At 41.3% G+C, this 22,922-nt stretch overlaps 1 protein-coding gene and 1 long non-coding RNA gene across 3 annotated transcripts in view; both read left to right on the top strand.

The window, feature by feature from the left end:
• The window catches only part of LOC128697303 (uncharacterized), a 69,682-nt gene that overhangs the window by 9,517 nt on the left and 37,243 nt on the right, over positions 1–22,922 (top strand). The gene's annotated exons all lie outside the window — the stretch shown is intronic.
• On the top strand, positions 14,353–15,706 carry LOC138855309 (uncharacterized). The gene is made up of 3 exons (XR_011394525.1): positions 14,353–14,430; positions 14,531–14,860; positions 15,295–15,706. It is a non-coding gene; the product is annotated as an uncharacterized lncRNA (long non-coding RNA).

Raw genomic sequence — 22,922 nt, 5'->3', positions numbered from 1 at the left:
TTCTAGCTGAAGCTTCTTCTCACTGAAGCTTCTTCTCACTGAAGCTTCTTCTCACTGAAGCTTCTCACTGAAGCTTCTTCTCACTGAAGGTTCTTCTCACTGAAGGTTCTTCTCACTGAGGCTTCTTCTCACTGAAGCTTCTTCTCACTGAAGCTTCTCGCTGAAGCTTCTCACTGAAGCTTCTTCTCACTTAAGCTTCTCACTGAAGCTTCTTCTCACTGAGGCTTCTTCTCACTGAGGCTTCTCACTGAAGCTTCTTCTCGCTGAAGCTTCTTCTCACTGAAGCTTCTCACTGAAGCTTCTTCTCACTGAAGCTTCTTCTCACTGAAGCTTCTCACTGAAGCTTCTTCTCACTGAAGCTTCTTCTCGCTGAAGCTTCTTCTCACTGAGGCTTCTTCTCACTGAAGCTTCTTCTCACTAAAGCTTCTTCTCACTGAAGCTTCTTCTCGCTGAAGCTTCTTCTCGCTGAAGCTTCTTCTCACTGAAGCTTCTTCTCACTGAAGCTTCTCGCTGAAGCTTCTTCTCACTGAAGCTTCTTCTCACTGAAGCTTCTTCTCACTGAAGCTTCTCACTGAAGCTTCTCACTGAAGCTTCTTCTCACTGAAGCTTCTTCTCACTGAAGCTTCTTCTCACTGAAGCTTCTCACTGAAGCTTCTTCTCACTGAAGCTTCTTCTCACTAAAGCTTCTTCTCACTGAAGCTTCTTCTCACTGAAGCTTCTCACTGAAGCTTGTTCTCGCTGAAGCTTCTTCTCACTGAAGCTTCTTCTCACTGAAGCTTCTTCTCACTGAGGCTTCTCACTGAAGCTTCTTCTCACTGAGGCTTCTTCTCGCTGAAGCTTCTTTTCACTGAAGCTTCTTCTCACTGAAGCTTCTTCTCACTGAAGCTTCTTCTCGCTGAAGCTTCTTCTCACTGAAGCTTCTTCTCACTGAAGCTTCTTCTCAATGAAGCTTCTTCTCGCTGAAGCTTCTTCTCACTGAAGCTTCTTCTCACTGAAGCTTCTTCTCTCTGAAGCTTCTTCTCACTGAAGCTTCTTCTCACTGAAGCTTCTCGCTGACGCTTCTTCTCACTGAAGCTTCTTCTCACTGATGCTTCTCGCTGAAGCTTCTCACTGAAGCTTCTTCTCGCTGAAGCTTCTCACTGAAGCTTCTTCTCACTGAAGCTTCTTCTCACTGAAGCTTCTTCTCACTGAAGCTTCTCGCTGAAGCTTCTTCTCGCTGAAGCTTCTTGTCACTGAAGCTTCTTCTCACTGAAGCTTCTTCTCGCTGAAGCTTCTTCTCGCTGAAGCTTCTTCTCACTGAAGCTTCTCTCTGAAGCTTCTTCTCGCTGAAGCTTCTTCTCACTGAAGCTTCTTCTCACTGAGGCTTCTTCTCACTGAAGCTTCTTCTCACTGAGGCTTCTTCTCACTGAAGCTTCTTCTCACTGAAGCTTCTTCTCACTGAAGCTTCTCACTGAAGCTTCTTCTCACTGAAGCTTCTCACTGAAGCTTCTTCTCACTGAAGCTTCTCACTGAAGCTTCTTCTCACTGAAGCTTCTTCTCACTGAAGCTTCTTCTCGCTGAAGCTTCTTCTCACTGAAGCTTCTTCTCACTGAAGCTTCTTCTCGCTGAAGCTTCTTCTCACTGAAGCTTCTTCTCACTGAGGCTTCTTCTCACTGAGGCTTCTTCTCACTGAATCTTCTTCTCACTGAAGTTTCTCGCTGAAGCTTCTTCTCACTGAAGCTTCTTCTCACTGAAGCTTCTTCTCGCTGAAGCTTCTTCTCACTGAAGCTTCTTCTCACTGAGGCTTCTTCTCACTGAAGCTTCTTCTCACTGAAGCTTCTTCTCGCTGAAGCTTCTTCTCGCTGAAGCTTCTTCTCGCTGAAGCTTCTTCTCACTGAAGCTTCTTCTCACTGAGGCTTCTTCTCACTGAGGCTTCTTCTCACTGAGGCTTCTTCTCACTGAAGCTTCTTCTCACTGAAGCTTCTTCTCGCTGAAGCTTCTCACTGAAGCTTCTTCTCACTGAAGCTTCTTCTCACTGAGGCTTCTTCTCACTGAAGCTTCTTCTCACTGAAGCTTCTTCTCACTGAAGCTTCTCACTGAAGCTTCTTTTCACTGAAGCTTCTACTCACTGAAGCTTCTTCTCACTGAAGCCTCTTCTCACTGAGGCTTCTTCTCACTGAAGCTTCTTCTCACTGAAGCTTCTCACTGAAGCTTCTTCTCACTGAAGCTTCTTCTCACTGAAGCTTCTTCTCACTGAAGCTTCTCACTGAAGCTTCTTCTCACTGAAGCTTCTTCTCACTGAGGCTTCTTCTCACTGAGGCTTCTTCTCACTGAAGCTTCTCACTGAAGGTTCTCACTGAAGCTTCTTCTCACTGAAGCTTCTTCTCACTGAAGCTTCTTCTCGCTGAAGCTTCTTCTCACTGAAGCTTCTTCTCACTGAAGCTTCTCACTGAAGCTTCTTCTCGCTGAAGCTTCTTCTCACTGAAGCTTCTTCTCACTGAAGCTTCTTCTCACTGAAGCTTCTTCTCACTGAAGCTTCTTCTCACTGAGGCTTCTTCTCACTGAAGCTTCTTCTCGCTGAAGCTTCTTCTCACTGAAGCTTCTTCTCACTGAGGCTTCTTCTCACTGAAGCTTCTCCCTGAAGCTTCTTCTCGCTGAAGCTTCTTCTCACTGAAGCTTCTTCTCACTGAAGCTTCTTCTCACTGAAGCTTCTTCTCGCTGAAGCTTCTTCTCACTGAAGCTTCTTCTCACTTAGGCTTCTTCTCACTGAAGCTTCTTCTCACTGAAGCTTCTTCTCACTGAAGCTTCTCACTGAAGCTTCTTCTCACTGAGGCGTCTTCTCACTGAAGCTTCTTCTCGTTGAAGCTTCTTCTCACTGAAGCTTCTTCTCACTGAGGCTTCTTCTCACTGAAGCTTCTTCTCACTGAAGCTTCTTCTCGCTGAAGCTTCTTCTCACTGAAGCTTCTTCTCACTGAAGCTTCTTCTTACTAAGGCTTCTTCTCACTGAAGCTTCTTCTCACTGAAGCTTCTTCTCACTGAAGCTTCTTCTCGCTGAAGCTTCTTCTCACTGAAGCTTCTTCTTACTAAGGCTTCTTCTCACTGAAGCTTCTTCTCACTGAAGCTTCTTCTCACTGAAGCTTCTTCTCGCTGAAGCTTCTTCTCACTGAAGCTTCTTCTCACTGAAGCTTCTTCTTACTAAGGCTTCTTCTCACTGAAGCTTCTTCTCACTGAAGCTTCTTCTCACTGAAGCTTCTTCTCGCTGAAGCTTCTTCTCACTGAAGCTTCTTCTCACTGAAGCTTCTTCTCACTGAAGCTTCTTCTCACTGAAGCTTCTTCTTACTAAGGCTTCTTCTCACTGAAGCTTCTTCTCACTGAAGCTTCTTCTCGCTGAAGCTTCTTCTCACTGAAGCTTCTTCTCACTGAAGCTTCTTCTTACTAAGGCTTCTTCTCACTGAAGCTTCTTCTCACTGAAGCTTCTTCTCACTGAAGCTTCTTCTCGCTGAAGCTTCTTCTCACTGAAGCTTCTTCTCACTGAAGCTTCTTCTTACTAAGGCTTCTTCTCACTGAAGCTTCTTCTCACTGAAGCTTCTTCTCGCTGAAGCTTCTTCTCACTGAAGCTTCTTCTTACTAAGGCTTCTTCTCACTGAAGCTTCTTCTCACTGAAGCTTCTTCTCGCTGAAGCTTCTTCTCACTGAAGCTTCTTCTCACTGAAGCTTCTTCTTACTAAGGCTTCTTCTCACTGAAGCTTCTTCTCACTGAAGCTTCTTCTCACTGAAGCTTCTTCTCGCTGAAGCTTCTTCTCACTGAAGCTTCTTCTCACTGAAGCTTCTTCTTACTAAGGCTTCTTCTCACTGAAGCTTCTTCTCACTGAGGCGTCTTCTCACTGAAGCTTCTCGCTGAAGCTTCTTCTCACTGAAGCTTCTTCTCACTGAAGCTTCTTCTCACTGAAGCTTCTTCTCACTGATGCTTCTTCTCACTGATGCTTCTTCTCACTGAAGCTTCTTGTCACTGAAGCTTCTTCTCACTGAAGCTTCTCACTGAGGCTTCTTTGTTTTATTTGCAAAGTCGTTGTGGGGGACTTGGCAGACGATGCAACATCCCCCCAATGAAAAGCAGGGGTGTCCCTAGCACGTTAAGAGAGTTAGTTTAATGTTTATTATGCACCACATACCCATCCTGTGGGCGGTAGTCACCCCATACCCGTCCTGTGGGCGGTAGTCAAAAGATTACAGAGGTAGATAATGGGTCCAGGGACTGGGCCTCAAAGTTTTGATAGCTGAGCAAGTTACAGAGGTAATGAATTCACAATTTACAAAGGTAATGAACTCACAATTTACAAAGGTAATGAACTCCAGGTAGGTCTAGTCACAATCATGACAAGTTACAAAGGTATTTACAGATTACAGAGGTACACAATGGGTCCAGGGACTGGGCTCCAAAGTTTTGATGGCTGAACTAGGTACAAGGTAATGAACTCACAAGTTACAAAGGTAATGAGCTCACAAGTTACAAAGGTAATGAATACTGTAAGAATGGTTACTTACGTTTATACATGGCTGCAATCATGAACAAATTTTAGAGTAATGAGCAATTCACACTTCCACACCCGGTCACAACTGTAGTGAGTTATTGGTGCAAATGTTGATTGTTGAGTCTCTCTCTCTCTCACACACACACATACAAATTCATACACACACGTTAAGAGACCATTCAATAAGTGTCAGGGGCCCGAGACTGTTCAACTGCCTCCCAGCATACATAAGGGGGATTACCAACAGACCCCTGGCAGTCTTCAAGCTGGCACTGGACAAGCACCTAAAGTCGGTTCCTGACCAGTCGGGCTGTGGCTCGTACGTTGGTTTGCGTGCAGCCAGCAGTAACAGCCTGGCTGATCAGGCTCTGATCCACCAGGAGGCCTGGTCACAGACCGGGCCGCGGGGGCGTTGACCCCCGGAACTCTCTCCAGGTAAAACTCCAGGGTACACAGGCTTGTGTGTTGTGCCCATGGCCCGGTAGGGCCATGCCCACGAGGGAGAGAGCTAGTAGGCCTTGTATCTTGCTGCTAGGCCGCTGAGAGAGTGAGAGCGTGTGGGACCAGCGTCCCACTGACTTTGGGCTGACCTAGATAAGATAAGATAAGATTTCGTTCGGATTTTTAACCCCGGAGGGTTAGCCACCCAGGATAACCCAAGAAAGTCAGTGCGTCATCGAGGACTGTCTAACTTATTTCCATTGGGGTCCTTAATCTTGTCCCCCAGGATGCGACCCACACCAGTCGACTAACACCCAGGTACCTATTTGCTGCTAGGTGAACAGGACAATAGGTGTAAGGAAACGTGTCGGAATTTCCACCCGCCGGGAATCGAACCCGGGCCCTCCGTGTGTGAAGCGGAGGGCCCGGGTTCGATTCCGCGAAATATGAACTAAGCTGGCAGACAGCATAGGTTGTCTGTGCAGACAGTACAGGCTGTCTACAGAGGTGGGTCAGGGAAAGGAGGGGGTGGGTCAGGGAAAGGAGGAGGTGGGTCAGGGAAAGGAGGAGGTGGGTCAGGGAAAGGAGGAGGTGGGTAAGGGAAAGGAGGAGGTGGGTCAGGGAATGGAGGAGGTGGGTCAAGGAAAGGAGGAGGTGGGTCATGGAAAGAAGGTGGGTCAGGGAAAGGAGGAGGTGGGTCAGGGAAAGGAGGAGGTGAGTCAGGGAAAGGAGGACGTGGGTCAGGGAAAGGAGGAGATGGGTCAGGGAAAGAAGGTGGGTCAGGGAAAGGAGGAGGTGGGTCAGGGAAATATGGAGATAGGTCAGAGAAAGGAGGTGATGCAGGGAAGGAAGGAGGAGGTGGTAAAGGTCGTACTGGAGTATAATCGGGCAGGATGGAGTCTGTGCTAGAGGGATCAACAGTAAGATTTATATCGTTATCAAACTCGGAAAGTATTTCCTTCACACGTTGTATGGCAGTCCAGTCCGTGAAGGATCCCATGCCATCCTTGTAGGACTTGATCAGTAACCACGAATCCTTCTGCTTGGAGCGTGTTACATGGTCCAGAAAACTGAATGCGTGATAGGCACAACTATTGTACAAGTCTCGCTGGAAGACGGCGTTGACCACAGTGACTTTGGACCAGGGAATCCTGTGTTTCTTCATGTAGTCCCTGAACAAGTAGTGGACTGGTCGTTCAGTTGAATCATAGTACAGGAACTATCCATCAGCAGCCCTGTATAAAGATACAGCGTGTCCAACGGAGTGCAGTAGAAGGACCAGAAACATACCTTCCTTGCGGCGGAGAACTCTCTCTTGCAATAAATCATCGTCAGTAACTAAGCGACACAGACGAACGGGTCGCTGGGTGGAGTTAAGTATCTCCCGGATGTCTTTCATGAACAAGCCTCGAACTGTCTTCAGGGAGGGATGATATGTTCCCACGTACTCAACATCCATTATGGTGTTGTCTCGGATCTGATGATCACAACGATTTTACCCAAGTAATAATATATTGACTAACAACAGTGCTAATGTTAGTTATAACAGTAGTGTTAATATAAATTAGACAACCACTATGCTTGTCGTCAGTAATGTGTATACACAGTAATATGTATACACTTGCAGGATCTAACATGGATGTCAATATATAGTTAGAATGGAATTTTATGATAGTGTAAGAAAGTGATCTGGTTAGAGTGATTAGTACTGAAGATAGTGAGTTGGCAATTAGTGTTTAGAATTGATGGTAATGGGCTGTTCATAGTGTTAATGAAAAAATAGTGAACTAGTGTAGTGTTAAGAAGTGATGATTAGTGATAGTGATAAGTAATGAAGATAGTGATCTACTGATAGTGTTAAGAAGTGATGACTGGTAACAGTGTTAAGTAATGAAGATAGTGAACTAGTGTAGTGTTAAGAAGTGATGACTGGTGATAGTGATAAGTAATGAAGATAGTGATCTACTGATAGTGTTAAGAAGTGATGACTGGTGATAGTGATAAGTAATGAAGATAGTGATCTACTGATATTGTTAAGAAGTGATGACTGGTGATAGTGATAAGTAATGAAGATAGTGATCTACTGATAGTGTTAAGAAGTGATGACTGGTAACAGTGTTAAGTAATGAAGATAGTGAACTAGTGTAGTGTTAAGAAGTGATGACTGGTGATAGTGATAAGTAATGAAGATAGTGATCTACTGATAGTGTTAAGAAGTGATGACTGGTAACAGTGTTAAGTAATGAAGATAGTGAACTAGTGTAGTGTTAAGAAGTGATGACTGGTGATAGTGATAAGTAATGAAGATAGTGATCTACTGATAGTGTTAAGAAGTGATGACTGGTGATAGTGATAAGTAATGAAGATAGTGATCTACTGATATTGTTAAGAAGTGATGACTGGTGATAGTGATAAGTAATGAAGATAGTGATCTACTGATAGTGTTAAGAAGTGATGACTGGTAACAGTGTTAAGTAATGAAGATAGTGAACTAGTGTAGTGTTAAGAAGTGATGACTGGTGATAGTGATAAGTAATGAAGATAGTGATCTACTGATAGTGTTAAGAAGTGATGACTGGTAACAGTGTTAAGTAATGAAGATAGTGAACTAGTGTAGTGTTAAGAAGTGATGACTGGTGATAGTGATAAGTAATGAAGATAGTGATCTACTGATAGTGTTAAGAAGTGATGACTGGTAACAGTGTTAAGTAATGAAGATAGTGAACTAGTGTAGTGTTAAGAAGTGATGACTGGTGATAGTGATAAGTAATGAAGATAGTGATCTACTGATAGTGTTAAGAAGTGATGACTGGTAACAGTGTTAAGTAATGAAGATAGTGAACTAGTGTAGTGTTAAGAAGTGATGACTGGTGATAGTGATAAGTAATGAAGATAGTGATCTACTGATAGTGTTAAGAAGTGATGACTGGTAACAGTGTTAAGTAATGAAGATAGTGAACTAGTGTAGTGTTAAGAAGTGATGACTGGTGATAGTGATAAGTAATGAAGATAGTGATCTACTGATAGTGTTAAGAAGTGATGACTGGTAACAGTGTTAAGTAATGAAGATAGTGAACTAGTGTAGTGTTAAGTTTAGTTAGTTTAGTTTAATATGTTTATTATGTACCCCATACCCATCCTGTGGGCGATAGTCAAACATTACAAAGGTACATAATGGGTCCAGTGACTGGACCCCAAAGTTATGATAGCTGAACTAGTTACAAAGGTAATGAACTCCAGGTAGATCTGGTCACAGTCATGGCAAGTTACAAAGGTAATGAACTCCAGGTAGATCTGGTCACAATCATGGCAAGTTACAAAGGTACTGAACTCCAGGTAGATCTGGTCACAGTCATGACCAAGTTACAAAGGTAATGAACTCCAGGTAGATCTGGTCACAGTCATGGCAAGTTACAAAGGTACTGAACTCCAGGTAGATCTGGTCACAATCATGGCAAGTTACAAAGGTAATGAACTCCAGGTAGATCTGGTCACAATCATGGCAAGTTACAAAGGTACTGAACTCCAGGTAGATCTGGTCACAATTATGACAAGTTACAAAGGTACTGAACCACCTACACTCCTATACATGGTTACAGTCATGACCAAGTTACAAAGGTACTGAACCATCTACACTCCTATACATGGTTACAGTCATGACCAAGTTACAAAGGTACTGAACCATCTACACTCCTATACATGGTTACAGTCATGAACAAATTACAAAGTAATGAACCACTGATACGTCCACACCTGGTCACAATTGTAATGAGTTATAAATACAAATATTAAGTGGGTCATACACCCACACTAGCGCGCGCGCACACATATACACACGAGGGCGCACGCACGGACATGTGCACATGAGCGTACAAATATATGCATACACACAAGTAGATTGGAGTATTTTGTTAGGTAATGTAATTAAAAAATAACAAAGTTTGATTGGGTCACAGGTTAGACATTTATGATACAATTATGAGATACAATTTATGAGATACAATTATTCAGTATTTATTTAGTTGTGGGTGAGTAAGTGATCTTTGAGAAGACTTGAATTTATAAACAGGTAGTGTTTCTTTTATATTTACAGGTAATGAATTCCAGATTTTAGGGCCTTTTATGTGCATTGAGTTTTTGCATAGTGTGAGATGGACACGAGGAACATCAAAGAGTGATCTGTGCCTTGTGTTATGGTCATGTGTTCTGTTGAGGTTGGTAAGATGTTTGAGGGGAGGGTTTATATCAGAGTTAAGTGTTCTATGTATGTAATAGGTGCAGTAATAAGTATGGATGTTTTGTATGGTGAGTAGGTTTAGTGTTTTGAATATTGGTGGAGTGTGCTGCCTGTAGTGAGAATTTGTTATCATTCTGACTGCAGCCTTTTGTTGGGTAATTAGTGGTCTGAGATGGTTACTTGTTGTTGAGCCCCACGCACAAATTCCATAGGTGAGATAGGGGTAAATAAGAGAGTGATATAGGGCCAGGAGGGCTGACTGTGGAACATAGTACCGTATCTTCGATAGTATGCCTACGGTCTTGGAATTTTTTTTGAAAATTTGTTGTATATGTGTTTGAAATTTGAGTCTATTATGAAGGTGGATTCCTAATAATTTTCCCTCTGTGAGTTTTGTGATAGGTGATCCGTTTATCATTATGTTAAGAGGGACGTCTGTAGCTCTGTTACCAAACTGAATGAAGTAGGTTTTGTCAATGTTGAGAATAAGCTTGTTAATCATCATCCAGGTAGATATTTTCTGTAATTCGGTATTTACAGTATTGGCTAGCATGACTGGGCTCGGGTGAGAGAAGACGTATGTAGTGTCATCTGCAAATAGTGTGGGTTTGAGTAGTTGCGATGTATTTGGTAGGTCGTTTATGTATATGAGAAAGAGAAGAGGGCCAAGGACACTTCCCTGTGGGACACCAACTGTAATTGGTTGTGCGGAAGAGCTTGCCCCATTTGCGTACACATATTGGCTTCTGTTGCTGAGGTATGACTTGAGGTAGTTGAGGGAGTGCCCTCTTATACCATAGTGTGACAATTTTACGTGGAGCAAGTCATGGTCAACTGTATCAAAAGCTTTACGTAAGTCAATGAAGATCCCCAGTGGGTCTTCTTTTTTCTCTATTGCAGTGTATATATGTTCTAGCATGTGTATAATAGCATCATTAGTATTTTTATTAGGCCTGAATCCAAATTGGCAGGGGTTGAGTATGTTGTGGGAGATGAGGTAGGAGTAGATTCGCTTATGAATTAATTTTTCGAAGATTTTTGAGAGAGGATGTAAGTTGGATATTGGCCTATAGTTATTTAACTCTGTTTGGTCTCCTCCTTTATGGATCGGGGTGACCCTTGTTATTTTGAGTACTGTAGGGAAGGTGGAGGATTCAATGGATTTGTTAAAGAGTGTTGCAATGATTGGTGATAGTACTTGTGACACTTTTTTGTATATAAAGGATGGTAAGGTATTTAAATCTCCTGCCTTGTTTTTTAGTGTGTTGATAATAAAGGAGACTTCGTATGGGTTAGTCGGAGCTAGGAACAGTGTGTTCGGGTAGTTGCCAGTGAGGTAGTCATTTGGTGGGGTATCTGAGCTTGGGATTTTATTGGCAAGGTTTTTTCCTATAGTGGAGAAGAAATTATTGAGTCTGTTTGCTGTTTCTGTTGGTGGGAGTTGGGGTTCATCTGATTTTGTTAATTCAATTTCGCTATTTCGTAATATCTTTTTTGTTCCTAGAATTTCTGATAGGGTTTTCCAGGTCTTTTTTTATATCACCTTGTAAGTTGGATAATCTTTTCTCATAATACAATGTTTTTGCCCTTCTTATCAGGCTGGTTAGGATTGACGAGTAACGTTTTGTTTGGTCTCTGGTTATGTGACCCATTCTGTACTGTTTTTCATATCGGTGTTTTGTATTTATGGATTTGAGAATGCTGGGTGTTAGCCAGGGGCTGTTCAGTCTCTTAGCTGTCATCTGTTTAGTTTTTTTAGGGCAGTGCTTGTTATAGAGGTATTGGGTCTTTTTTAGAAAATTATTAAAACATTCGTCAATATCTGTATAGATTTCTAGCTCAGTGTGCCAGTCAATGTTTGTTACTGCTGTTGTGAAGTTATTAATGGCTGCCTCATTGTGAAGTCTGAAGGTGACTTTAGTAGTGTCTTGGGGTATTTTACCAAGAGTTGTTATGAGTAAAGTAGGGTAGTGGTCTGTGGTATTATCTGTAATTATGCCTGATTTTAAAGGGGATATGGTGTTGGTCCAGATGTGGTCAAGTAGGGAAACACTAGTCTCTGTAACTCTTGTAGGTTTTGTTACTGTTGGTAGTAACATACAGTTACTCATTGTGTTTGTGAATTCAGTAACGTGTGGGTCCTGGTCTTGCAGGAGATTTATATTGAAGTCACCTGAGAGTAGTAAGTGATCTTTGTTCATGCGTGCATCAGTTATCATACTTCCTAGGTTTTGACTAAATTGGCTAATGTTTGACTGTGGAACTCTGTAGATGTTTATCACTGTGAGAGGTTTTTGTAGGTATTTGGATTTGAATTTAGCTATTATATATTCCCCATGTTCATCCCTTGTGCAAGTATTAGTGATACATTCTAGTTGGTCTGAGTAGTATATGGCTGTGCCACCCCCTTGTTGGTCTGGCCTACAGTTGTGTATGGCTGTGTAACCAGGAATGGCATAGACATCTGTAGTATCAGGCTTTAGCCAGGTTTCAGTTAGTGTAATGATGGACATATTGGCATGTAAGGAATTTAGTAATGCTATGAGGTCATCGTAATGCTTGCTTAAAGATCTGATATTGTAGTTAAAGATAGTTATGTTGTTGTTGGCACTGAGAAGTGCCTTTGATTGTTCTGCAGTGTAGTAATTACAGTAACTGTTTGAATCATTTAAGTCATTCAATAAGAGGTTGGTATCAGGATCAATGCTTGTTATTATAAGATTTGTAGTGAATCTATAGTTAGAATTTAGTAAAAAATAAAGTAAATATTCTAAAGCTAAAAAATAGCACCTGAGTTATTTTAACAAAGGTAAAAATAAATTGATTTAAGGTAGTTCTTTGAAGGTAAAATAAAGGAGACAATATAAAAGGGACTAAAATAAACTTTGTGGTGAACAAATAAATGATCTAGGGAATATAATGGCAAAAATAGTGAACTTATTACACTTTAGCACCTGAGAATAGCACCTTGATTATTTTAACAATTGTGAATATATGAACTAAAGTTATTATGTAAAGCTATAATAAAGCTAAAATAAAGGAGAAAATATATAGTGACTAAATTAAATAAAAGTAATCAAAGTTAAATTGACAGATAGTAACTATGATATAATATTGATTTACGAGTAAGATCTGATTTGTTATATATAATAAGTTGAGCAATATATTGTACTCTAAAAAGTAAAAATAATATGACATAGTTGGTAGTAACAGCAGAAGATAGTTTTAGGCCTTGAACAATAATATAATTGAAATATACACTAATTACACACACAACATAGTCACTAAGATACAAAAATAATCTGAGAGTAGGAACTGCCTAATAGCATAAAGTTTGAGCAATTAATATGACTATAGGAATATTATTTGAGGTAGTTGATACTAGCTAGTGAGGGATGGTTCAAGGTACTGCACAGTAGTGTAGTAAGAACATACACTAGTGTGATGCTAGCTAGTGAGGGATGGTTCAAGGTACTGCACAGTAGTGTAGTAAGAACATACACTAGTGTGATGCTAGCTAGTGAGGGATGGTTCAAGGTACTGCACAGTAGTGTAGTAAGAACATACACTAGTGTGATGCTAGCTAGTGAGGGATGGTTCAAGGTACTGCACAGTAGTGTAGTAAGAACATACACTAGTGTGATGCTAGCTAGTGAGGGATGGTTCAAGGTACTGCACAGTAGTGTAGTAAGAACATACACTAGTGTGATGCTAGCTAGTGAGGGATGGTTCAAGGTACTGCACAGTAGTGTAGTAAGAACATACACTAGTGTGATGCTAGCTAGTGAGGGATGGTTCAAGGTACTGCACAGTAGTGTAGTAAGAACATACACTAGTGTGATGCTAGCTAGTGAGGGATGGTTCAAGGTACTGCACAGTAGTGTAGTAAGAACATACACTAGTGTGATGCTAGCTAGTGAGGGATGGTTCAAGGTACTGCACAGTAGTGTAGTAAGAACATACACTAGTGTGATGCTAGCTAGTGAGGGATGGTTCAAGGTACTGCACAGTAGTGTAGTAAGAACATACACTAGTGTGATGCTAGCTAGTGAGGGATGGTTCAAGGTACTGCACAGTAGTGTAGTAAGAACATACACTAGTGTGATGCTAGCTAGTGAGGGATGGTTCAAGGTACTGCACAGTAGTGTAGTAAGAACATACACTAGTGTGATGCTAGCTAGTGAGGGATGGTTCAAGGTACTGCACAGTAGTGTAGTAAGAACATACACTAGTGTGATGCTAGCTAGTGAGGGATGGTTCAAGGTACTGCACAGTAGTGTAGTAAGAACATACACTAGTGTGATGCTAGCTAGTGAGGGATGGTTCAAGGTACTGCACAGTAGTGTAGTAAGAACATACACTAGTGTGATGCTAGCTAGTGAGGGATGGTTCAAGGTACTGCACAGTAGTGTAGTAAGAACATACACTAGTGTGATGCTAGCTAGTGAGGGATGGTTCAAGGTACTGCACAGTAGTGTAGTAAGAACATACACTAGTGTGATACTAGCTAGTGAGGGATGGTTCAAGGTACCGCACAGTAGTGTAGTAAGAACATACACTAGTGTGATGCTAGCTAGTGAGGGATGGTTCAAGGTACTGCACAGTAGTGTAGTAAGAACATACACTAGATGGTTGTATTGCACAGTAGTGTAGTGAACATACACTAGTGTGATGCTAGCTAGTGAGGGATGGTTCAAGGTACTGCACAGTAGTGTAGTAAGAACATACACTAGTGTGATGCTAGCTAGTGAGGGATGGTTCAAGGTATGCACAGTAGTGTAGTAAGAACATACACTAGTGTGATGCTAGCTAGTGAGGGATGGTTCAAGGTACTGCACAGTAGTGTAGTAAGAACATACACTAGTGTGATGCTAGCTAGTGAGGGATGGTCCAAGGTACTGCACAGTAGTGTAGTAAGAACATACACTAGTGTGATACTGCTAGTGAGGGATGGTTCAAGGTACTGCACAGTAGTGTAGTAGGAACATACACTAGTTTGAGGTAGTTGATACTAGCTAGTGAGGGATGGTTCAAGGTACTGCACAGTAGTGTATTAGGAACATACACTAGTTTGAGGTAGTAGTGAACATACACTATATGCTAGCTAGTGAGGGAAGGTTGCACAGTAGTGTAGTACATACACTAGTGTATGCTAGCTAGTGAGGGATGGTTCAAGGTATTGCACAGTAGTGTAGTAAGAACATACACTAGTGTGATGCTAGCTAGTGAGGGATGGTTCAAGGTACTGCACAGTAGTGTAGTAAGAACATACACTAGTACTGCACAGTAGTGTAGTAAGAACATACACTAGTGTGATGCTAGCTAGTGAGGGATGGTTCAAGGTATTGCACAGTAGTGTAGTAAGAACATACACTAGTGTGATGCTAGCTAGTGAGGGATGGTTCAAGGTATTGCACAGTAGTGTAGTAAGAACATACACTAGTGTGATGCTAGCTAGTGAGGGATGGTTCAAGGTACTGCACAGTAGTGTAGTAAGAACATACACTAGTGTGATGCTAGCTAGTGAGGGATGGTTCAAGGTACTGCACAGTAGTGTAGTAAGAACATACACTAGTGTGATGCTAGCTAGTGAGGGATGGTTCAAGGTATTGCACAGTAGTGTAGTAAGAACATACACTAGTGTGATGCTAGCTAGTGAGGGATGGTTCAAGGTACTGCACAGTAGTGTAGTAAGAACATACACTAGTGTGATGCTAGCTAGTGAGGGATGGTTCAAGGTATTGCACAGTAGTGTAGTAAGAACATACACTAGATGGTTGTGTATGCTAGCTAGTGAGGGATGGTTCAAGGTACTGCACAGTAGTGTAGTAAGAACATACACTAGTGTGATACTAGCTAGTGAGGGATGGTTCAAGGTACTGCACAGTAGTGTAGTAAGAACATAACATACACTAGATGGTTGTACTGCACAGTAGTGTAGTGATGATGCTAGCTAGTGAGGGATGGTTCAAGGTACTGCACAGTAGTGTAGTAAGAACATACACTAGTGTTGATGCTAGCTAGTGAGGGATGGTTCAAGGTACTGCACAGTAGTGTAGTAAGAACATACACTAGTGTGATGCTAGCTAGTGAGGGATGGTTCAAGGTATTGCACAGTAGTGTAGTAAGAACATACACTAGTGTGATGCTAGCTAGTGAGGGATGGTTCAAGGTACTGCACAGTAGTGTAGTAAGAACATACACTAGTGTGATGCTAGCTAGTGAGGGATGGTTCAAGGTACTGCACAGTAGTGGAGTAAGAACATACACTAGTTTGAGGTAGTTGATACTGCTAGTGAGGGATGGTTCAAGGTACTGCACAGTAGTGTAGTAAGAACATACACTAGTGTGATGCTAGCTAGTGAGGGATGGTTCAAGGTATTGCACAGTAGTGTAGTAAGAACATACACTAGTGTGATGCTAGCTAGTGAGGGATGGTTCAAGGTACTGCACAGTAGTGTAGTAAGAACATACACTAGTGTGATGCTAGCTAGTGAGGGATGGTTCAAGGTACTGCACAGTAGTGTAGTAAGAACATACACTAGTGTGATGCTAGCTAGTGAGGGATGGTTCAAGGTACTGCACAGTAGTGTAGTAAGAACATACACTAGTGTGATGCTAGCTAGTGAGGGATGGTTCAAGGTACTGCACAGTAGTGTAGTAAGAACATACACTAGTGTGATGCTAGCTAGTGAGGGATGGTTCAAGGTACTGCACAGTAGTGTAGTAAGAACATACACTAGTGTGATGCTAGCTAGTGAGGGATGGTTCAAGGTACTGCACAGTAGTGTAGTAAGAACATACACTAGTGTGATGCTAGCTAGTGAGGGATGGTTCAAGGTACTGCACAGTAGTGTAGTAAGAACATACACTAGTGTGATGCTAGCTAGTGAGGGATGGTTCAAGGTACTGCACAGTAGTGTAGTAAGAACATACACTAGTGTGATGCTAGCTAGTGAGGGATGGTTCAAGGTACTGCACAGTAGTGTAGTAAGAACATACACTAGTGTGATGCTAGCTAGTGAGGGATGGTTCAAGGTACTGCACAGTAGTGTAGTAAGAACATACACTAGTGTGATGCTAGCTAGTGAGGGATGGTTCAAGGTACTGCACAGTAGTGTAGTAAGAACATACACTAGTGTGATGCTAGCTAGTGAGGGATGGTTCAAGGTGCACAGTAGTGTAGTAAGAACATACACTAGTGTGATGCTAGCTAGTGAGGGATGGTTCAAGGTATTGCACAGTAGTGTAGTAAGAACATACACTAGTGTGATGCTAGCTAGTGAGGGATGGTTCAAGGTACTGCACAGTAGTGTAGTAAGAACATACACTGCACAGTAGTGTAGTAAGAACATACACTAGTGTGATGCTAGCTGATGCTAGCTAGTGAGGGATGGTTCAAGGTACTGCACAGTAGTGTAGTAAGAACATACACTAGTGTGATGCTAGCTAGTGAGGGATGGTTCAAGGTACTGCACAGTAGTGTAGTAAGAACATACACTAGTGTGATGCTAGCTAGTGAGGGATGGTTCAAGGTACTGCACAGTAGTGTAGTAAGAACATACACTAGTAGTGATGCTAGCTAGTGAGGGATGGTTCAAGGTACTGCACAGTAGTGTAGTAGGAACATACACTAGTTGATACTGCTAGTGAGGGATGGTTCAAGGTACTGCAAAGTAGTGTAGTAGGAACATACACTAGTTTGAGGTAGTTGATACTAGCTAGTGAGGGATGGTTCAAGGTACTGCACAGTAGTGTAGTAGGAACATACACTAGTTTGATGTAGCTAGTGAGGGATGGTTCAAGGTACTGCACAGTAGTGTAGTAAGAACATACACTAGTGTGATGCTAGCTAGTGAGGGATGGTTCAAGGTACTGCACAGTAGTGTAGTAAGAACATACACTAGTGTGATGCTAGCTAGTGAGGGATGGTTCAAGGTACTGCACAGTAGTGTAGTAAGAACATACACTAGTGTGATGCTAGCTAGTGAGGGATGGTTCAAGGTACTGCACAGTAGTGTAGTAAGAACATACACTAGTGTGATGCTAGCTAGTGAGGGATGGTTCAAGGTACTGCACAGTAGTGTAGTAAGAACATACACTAGTGTGATGCTAGCTAGTGAGGGATGGTTCAAGGTATTGCACAGTAGTGTAGTAAGAACATACACTAGTGTGATGCTAGCTAGTGAGGGATGGTTCAAGGTACTGCACAGTAGTGTAGTAAGAACATACACTAGTGTGATGCTAGCTAGTGAGGGATGGTTCAAGGTACTGCACAGTAGTGTAGTAAGAACATACACTAGTGTGATGCTAGCTAGTGAGGGATGGTTCAAGGTATTGCACAGTAGTGTAGTAAGAACATACACTAGTGTGATGCTAGCTAGTGAGGGATGGTTCAAGGTACTGCACAGTAGTGTAGTAAGAACATACACTAGTGTGATGCTAGCTAGTGAGGGATGGTTCAAGGTACTGCACAGTAGTGTAGTAAGAACATACACTAGTGTGATGCTAGCTAGTGAGGGATGGTTCAAGGTACTGCACAGTAGTGTAGTAAGAACATACACTAGTGTGATGCTAGCTAGTGAGGGATGGTTCAAGGTATTGCACAGTAGTGTAGTAAGAACATACACTAGTGTGATGCTAGCTAGTGAGGGATGGTTCAAGGTACTGCACAGTAGTGTAGTAAGAACATACACTAGTGTGATGCTAGCTAGTGAGGGATGGTTCAAGGTACTGCACAGTAGTGTAGTAAGAACATACACTAGTGTGATGCTAGCTAGTGAGGGATGGTTCAAGGTACTGCACAGTAGTGTAAGTGATGCTAGCTAGTGAACATACACTAGTGAACATACACTAGTGTGATGCTAGCTAGTGAGGGATGGTTCAAGGTACTGCACAGTAGTGTAGTAAGAACATACACTAGTGTGATGCTAGCTAGTGAGGGATGGTTCAAGGTACTGCACAGTAGTGTAGTAAGAACATACACTAGTGTGATGCTAGCTAGTGAGGGATGGTTCAAGGTACTGCACAGTAGTGTAGTAAGAACATACACTAGTGTGATGCTAGCTAGTGAGGGATGGTTCAAGGTACTGCACAGTAGTGTAGTAAGAACATACACTAGTGTGATGCTAGCTAGTGAGGGATGGTTCAAGGTACTGCACAGTAGTGTAGTAAGAACATACACTAGTGTGATGCTAGGTATGGTTGATGCACTAGCTAGTGAGGGAGGGATGGTTCAAGGTACTGCACAGTAGTGTAGTAAGAACATACACTAGTGTGATGCTAGCTAGTGAGGGATGGTTCAAGGTACTGCACAGTAGTGTAGTAAGAACATACACTAGTGTGATGCTAGCTAGTGAGGGATGGTTCAAGGTACTGCACAGTAGTGTAGTAAGAACATACACTAGTGTGATGCTAGCTAGTGAGGGATGGTTCAAGGTACTGCACAGTAGTGTAGTAAGAACATACACTAGTGTGATGCTAGCTAGTGAGGGATGGTTCAAGGTACTGCACAGTAGTGTAGTAAGAACATACACTAGTGTGATGCTAGCTAGTGAGGGATGGTTCAAGGTACTGCACAGTAGTGTGAGTAGTGAGGGATGGTTCAAGGTATTGCACAGTAGTGTAGAACATACACTAGTGTGATGCTAGCTAGTGAGGGATGGTTCAAGGTGCACAGTAGTGTAGTAAGAACATACACTAGTGTATGCTAGCTAGTGAGGGATGGTTCAAGGTATTGCACAGTAGTGTAGTAAGAACATACACTAGTGTGATGCTAGCTAGTGAGGGATGGTTCAAGGTACTGCACAGTAGTGTAGTAAGAACATACACTAGTGTGATGCTAGCTAGTGAGGGATGGTTCAAGGTACTGCACAGTAGTGTAGTAAGAACATACACTAGTGTGATGCTAGCTAGTGAGGGATGGTTCAAGGTACTGCACAGTAGTGTAGTAAGAACATACACTAGTGTGATGCTAGCTAGTGAGGGATGGTTCAAGGTACTGCACAGTAGTGTAGTAAGAACATACACTAGTGTGATGCTAGCTAGTGAGGGATGGTTCAAGGTACTGCACAGTAGTGTAGTAAGAACATACACTAGTGTGATGCTAGCTAGTGAGGGATGGTTCAAGGTACTGCACAGTAGTGTAGTAAGAACATACACTAGTGTGATGCTAGCTAGTGAGGGATGGTTCAAGGTACTGCACAGTAGTGTAGTAAGAACATACACTAGTTTGTGTATGCTAGCTAGTGAGGGATGGTTCAAGGTACTGCACAGTAGTGTAGTAAGAACATACACTAGTGTGATGCTAGCTAGTGAGGGATGGTTCAAGGTACTGCACAGTAGTGTAGTAAGAACATACACTAGTGTGATGCTAGCTAGTGAGGGATGGTTCAAGGTACTGCACAGTAGTGTAGTAAGAACATACACTAGTGTGATGCTAGCTAGTGAGGGATGGTTCAAGGTACTGCACAGTAGTGTAGTAAGAACATACACTAGTGTGATGCTAGCTAGTGAGGGATGGTTCAAGGTACTGCACAGTAGTGTAGTAAGAACATACACTAGTGTGTAGATAACTGTTAACATTGTGTTGATAACTGTTAAGATTGTGTTGATAACTGTTAACATTGTGTTGATAACTGTTAACATTGTGTTGATAACTGTTAACATTGTGTTGATAACTGTTAACATTGTGTTGATAACTCTGTTAACATTGTGTTGATAAGTGTTAACATTGTGTTGATAACTCTGTGTTAACATTGTGTTGATAACTGTTAACATTGTGTTGATAACTGTTAACATTGTGTTGATAACTGTTAACATTGTGTTGATAACTCTGTGTTAACATTGTGTTGATAACTGTTAACATTGTGTTGATAACTGTTAACATTGTGTTGATAACTGTTAACATTGTGTTGATAACTGTTAACATTGTGTTGATAACTGTTAAGATTGTGTTGATAACTGTTAACATTGTGTTGATAACTGTTAACATTGTGTTGATAACTGTTAACATTGTGTTGATAACTGTTAACATTGTGTTGATAACTCTGTTAACATTGTGTTGATAAGTGTTAACATTGTGTTGATAACTCTGTGTTAACATTGTGTTGATAACTGTTAACATTGTGTTGATAACTGTTAACATTGTGTTGATAACTGTTAACATTGTGTTGATAACTCTGTGTTAACATTGTGTTGATAACTGTTAACATTGTGTTGATAACTGTTAACATTGTGTTGATAACTGTTAACATTGTGTTGATAACTGTTAACATTGTGTTGATAACTGTTAAGATTGTGTTGATAACTGTTAACATTGTGTTGATAACTGTTAACATTGTGTTGATAACTGTTAACATTGTGTTGATAACTGTTAACATTGTGTTGTTAACTCTGTGTTAACATTGTGTTGATAACTGTTAACATTGTGTTGATAACTGTTAACATTGTGTTGATAACTGTTAACATTGTGTTGATAACTCTGTGTTAACATTGTGTTGATAACTCTGTGTTAACATTGTGTTGATAACTCTGTGTTAACATTGTGTTGATAACTCTGTGTTAACATTGTGTTGATAACTCTATGTTAACATTGTGTTGATAACTCTGTGTTAACATTGTGTTGATAACTCTGTGTTAACATTGTGTTGATAACTCTATGTTAACATTGTGTTGATAACTGTTTTAACATTGTGTTGATAACTCTGTGTTAACATTGTGTTGATAACTCTGTGTTAACATTGTGTTGATAACTCTGTGTTAACATTGTGTTGATAACTCTATGTTAACATTGTGTTGATAACTGTGTTAACATTGTGTTGATAACTCTGTGTTAACATTGTGTTGATAACTCTGTGTTAACATTGTGTTGATAACTCTATGTTAACATTGTGTTGATAACTGTGTTAACATTGTGTTGATAACTCTGTGTTAACATTGTGTTGATAACTGTGTTAACATTGTGTTGATAACTGTTAACATTGTGTTGATAACTTTGTGTTAACATTGTGTTGATAACTGTTAACATTGTGTTCATAACTCTGTGTTAACATTGTGTTGATAACTCTGTGTTAACATTGTGTTGATAACTGTGTTAACATTGTGTTGATAACTCTGTGTTAACATTGTGTTGATAACTGTGTTAACATTGTGTTGATAACTCTGTGTTAACATTGTGTTGATAACTGTGTTAACATTGTGTTGATAACTCTGTGTTAACATTGTGTTGATAACTGTGTTAACATTGTGTTGATAACTATATTAACAGTATTATTATTATTTTTATCATTATTGTTATTAACTATTATTATTATTATTATTATTATTATTATTATTATTATTATTATTATTATTATTATTATTATTATTATTAGTGTTGTTGTTGTTGCTGCTGAAGCGGTAAACCCTGATGAGTTAAACAACATTGATATTATCAGTGCATAAACACAGTCTAACACAGTGATAAGGCTTAACTAATCTATCGTGATAGATAATGCAACATGTGCTCACTCATATTAAGTGGCCCCGTGATAGATAGGCTGTAATCTTAAGAGATAGTAATAGTCAGGTGATGGTAACTAGCTGTGCTGGAAGATGGTAATAGTCAGGTGATGGTAACTGTAGCTGTGCTGGAAGATGGTAATAGTCAGGTGATGGTAACTAGCTGTGCTGGAAGATGGTAATAGTCAGGTGATGGTAACTAGCTGTGCTGGAAGATGGTAATAGTCAGGTGATGGTAACTGTAGCTGTGCTGGAAGATGGTAATAGTCAGGTGATGGTAACTGTAGCTGTGCTGGAAGATGGTAATAGTCAGGTGATGGTAACTGTAGGTGTGCTGGAAGATGGTAATAGTCAGGTGATGGTAACTGTAGCTGTGCTAGAAGATGGTAATAGTCAGGTGATGGTAACTGTAGCTGTGCTGGAAGATGGTAATAGTCAGGTGATGGTATCTGTAGCTGTGCTGGAAGATGGTAATAGTCAGGTGATGGTAACTGTAGCTGTGCTGGAAGATGGTAATAGTCAGGTGATGGTATCTGTAGCTGTGCTGGAAGATGGTAATAGTCAGGTGATGGTAACTAGCTGTGCTGGAAGATGGTAATAGTCAGGTGATGGTAACTGTAGCTGTGCAGGAAGATGGTAATAGTCAGGTGATGGTATCTGTAGCTGTGCTGGAAGATGGTAATAGTCAGGTGATGGTAACTGTAGCCGTGCTGGAAGATGGTAATAGTCAGGTGATGGTATCTGTAGCTGTGCTGGAAGATGGTAATAGTCAGGTGATGGTATCTGTAGCTGTGCTGGAAGATGGTAATAGTCAGGTGATGGTAACTGTAGCTGTGCTGGAAGATGGTAATAGTCAGGTGATGGTATCTGTAGCTGTGCTGGAAGATGGTAATAGTCAGGTGATGGTAACTAGCTGTGCTGGAAGATGGTAATAGTCAGGTGATGGTATCTAGCTGTGCTGGAAGATGGTAATAGTCAGGTGATGGTATCTGTAGCTGTGCTGGAAGATGGTAATAGTCAGGTGATGGTAACTGTAGCCGTGCTGGAAGATGGTAATAGTCAGGTGATGGTAACTGTAGGTGTGCTGGAAGATGGTAATAGTCAGGTGATGGTAACTGTAGCCGTGCTGGAAGATGGTAATAGTCAGGTGATGGTATCTGTAGCTGTGCTGGAAGATGGTAATAGTCAGGTGATGGTAACTGTAGCCGTGCTGGAAGATGGTAATAGTCAGGT

This window comes from Cherax quadricarinatus, chromosome 89 (genome assembly GCF_038502225.1).
Source record: "Cherax quadricarinatus isolate ZL_2023a chromosome 89, ASM3850222v1, whole genome shotgun sequence".
NCBI classification, from domain to species: Eukaryota; Metazoa; Arthropoda; class Malacostraca; order Decapoda; family Parastacidae; genus Cherax; species Cherax quadricarinatus.
This window is presented reverse-complemented; position numbering and strand designations above follow the sequence as displayed.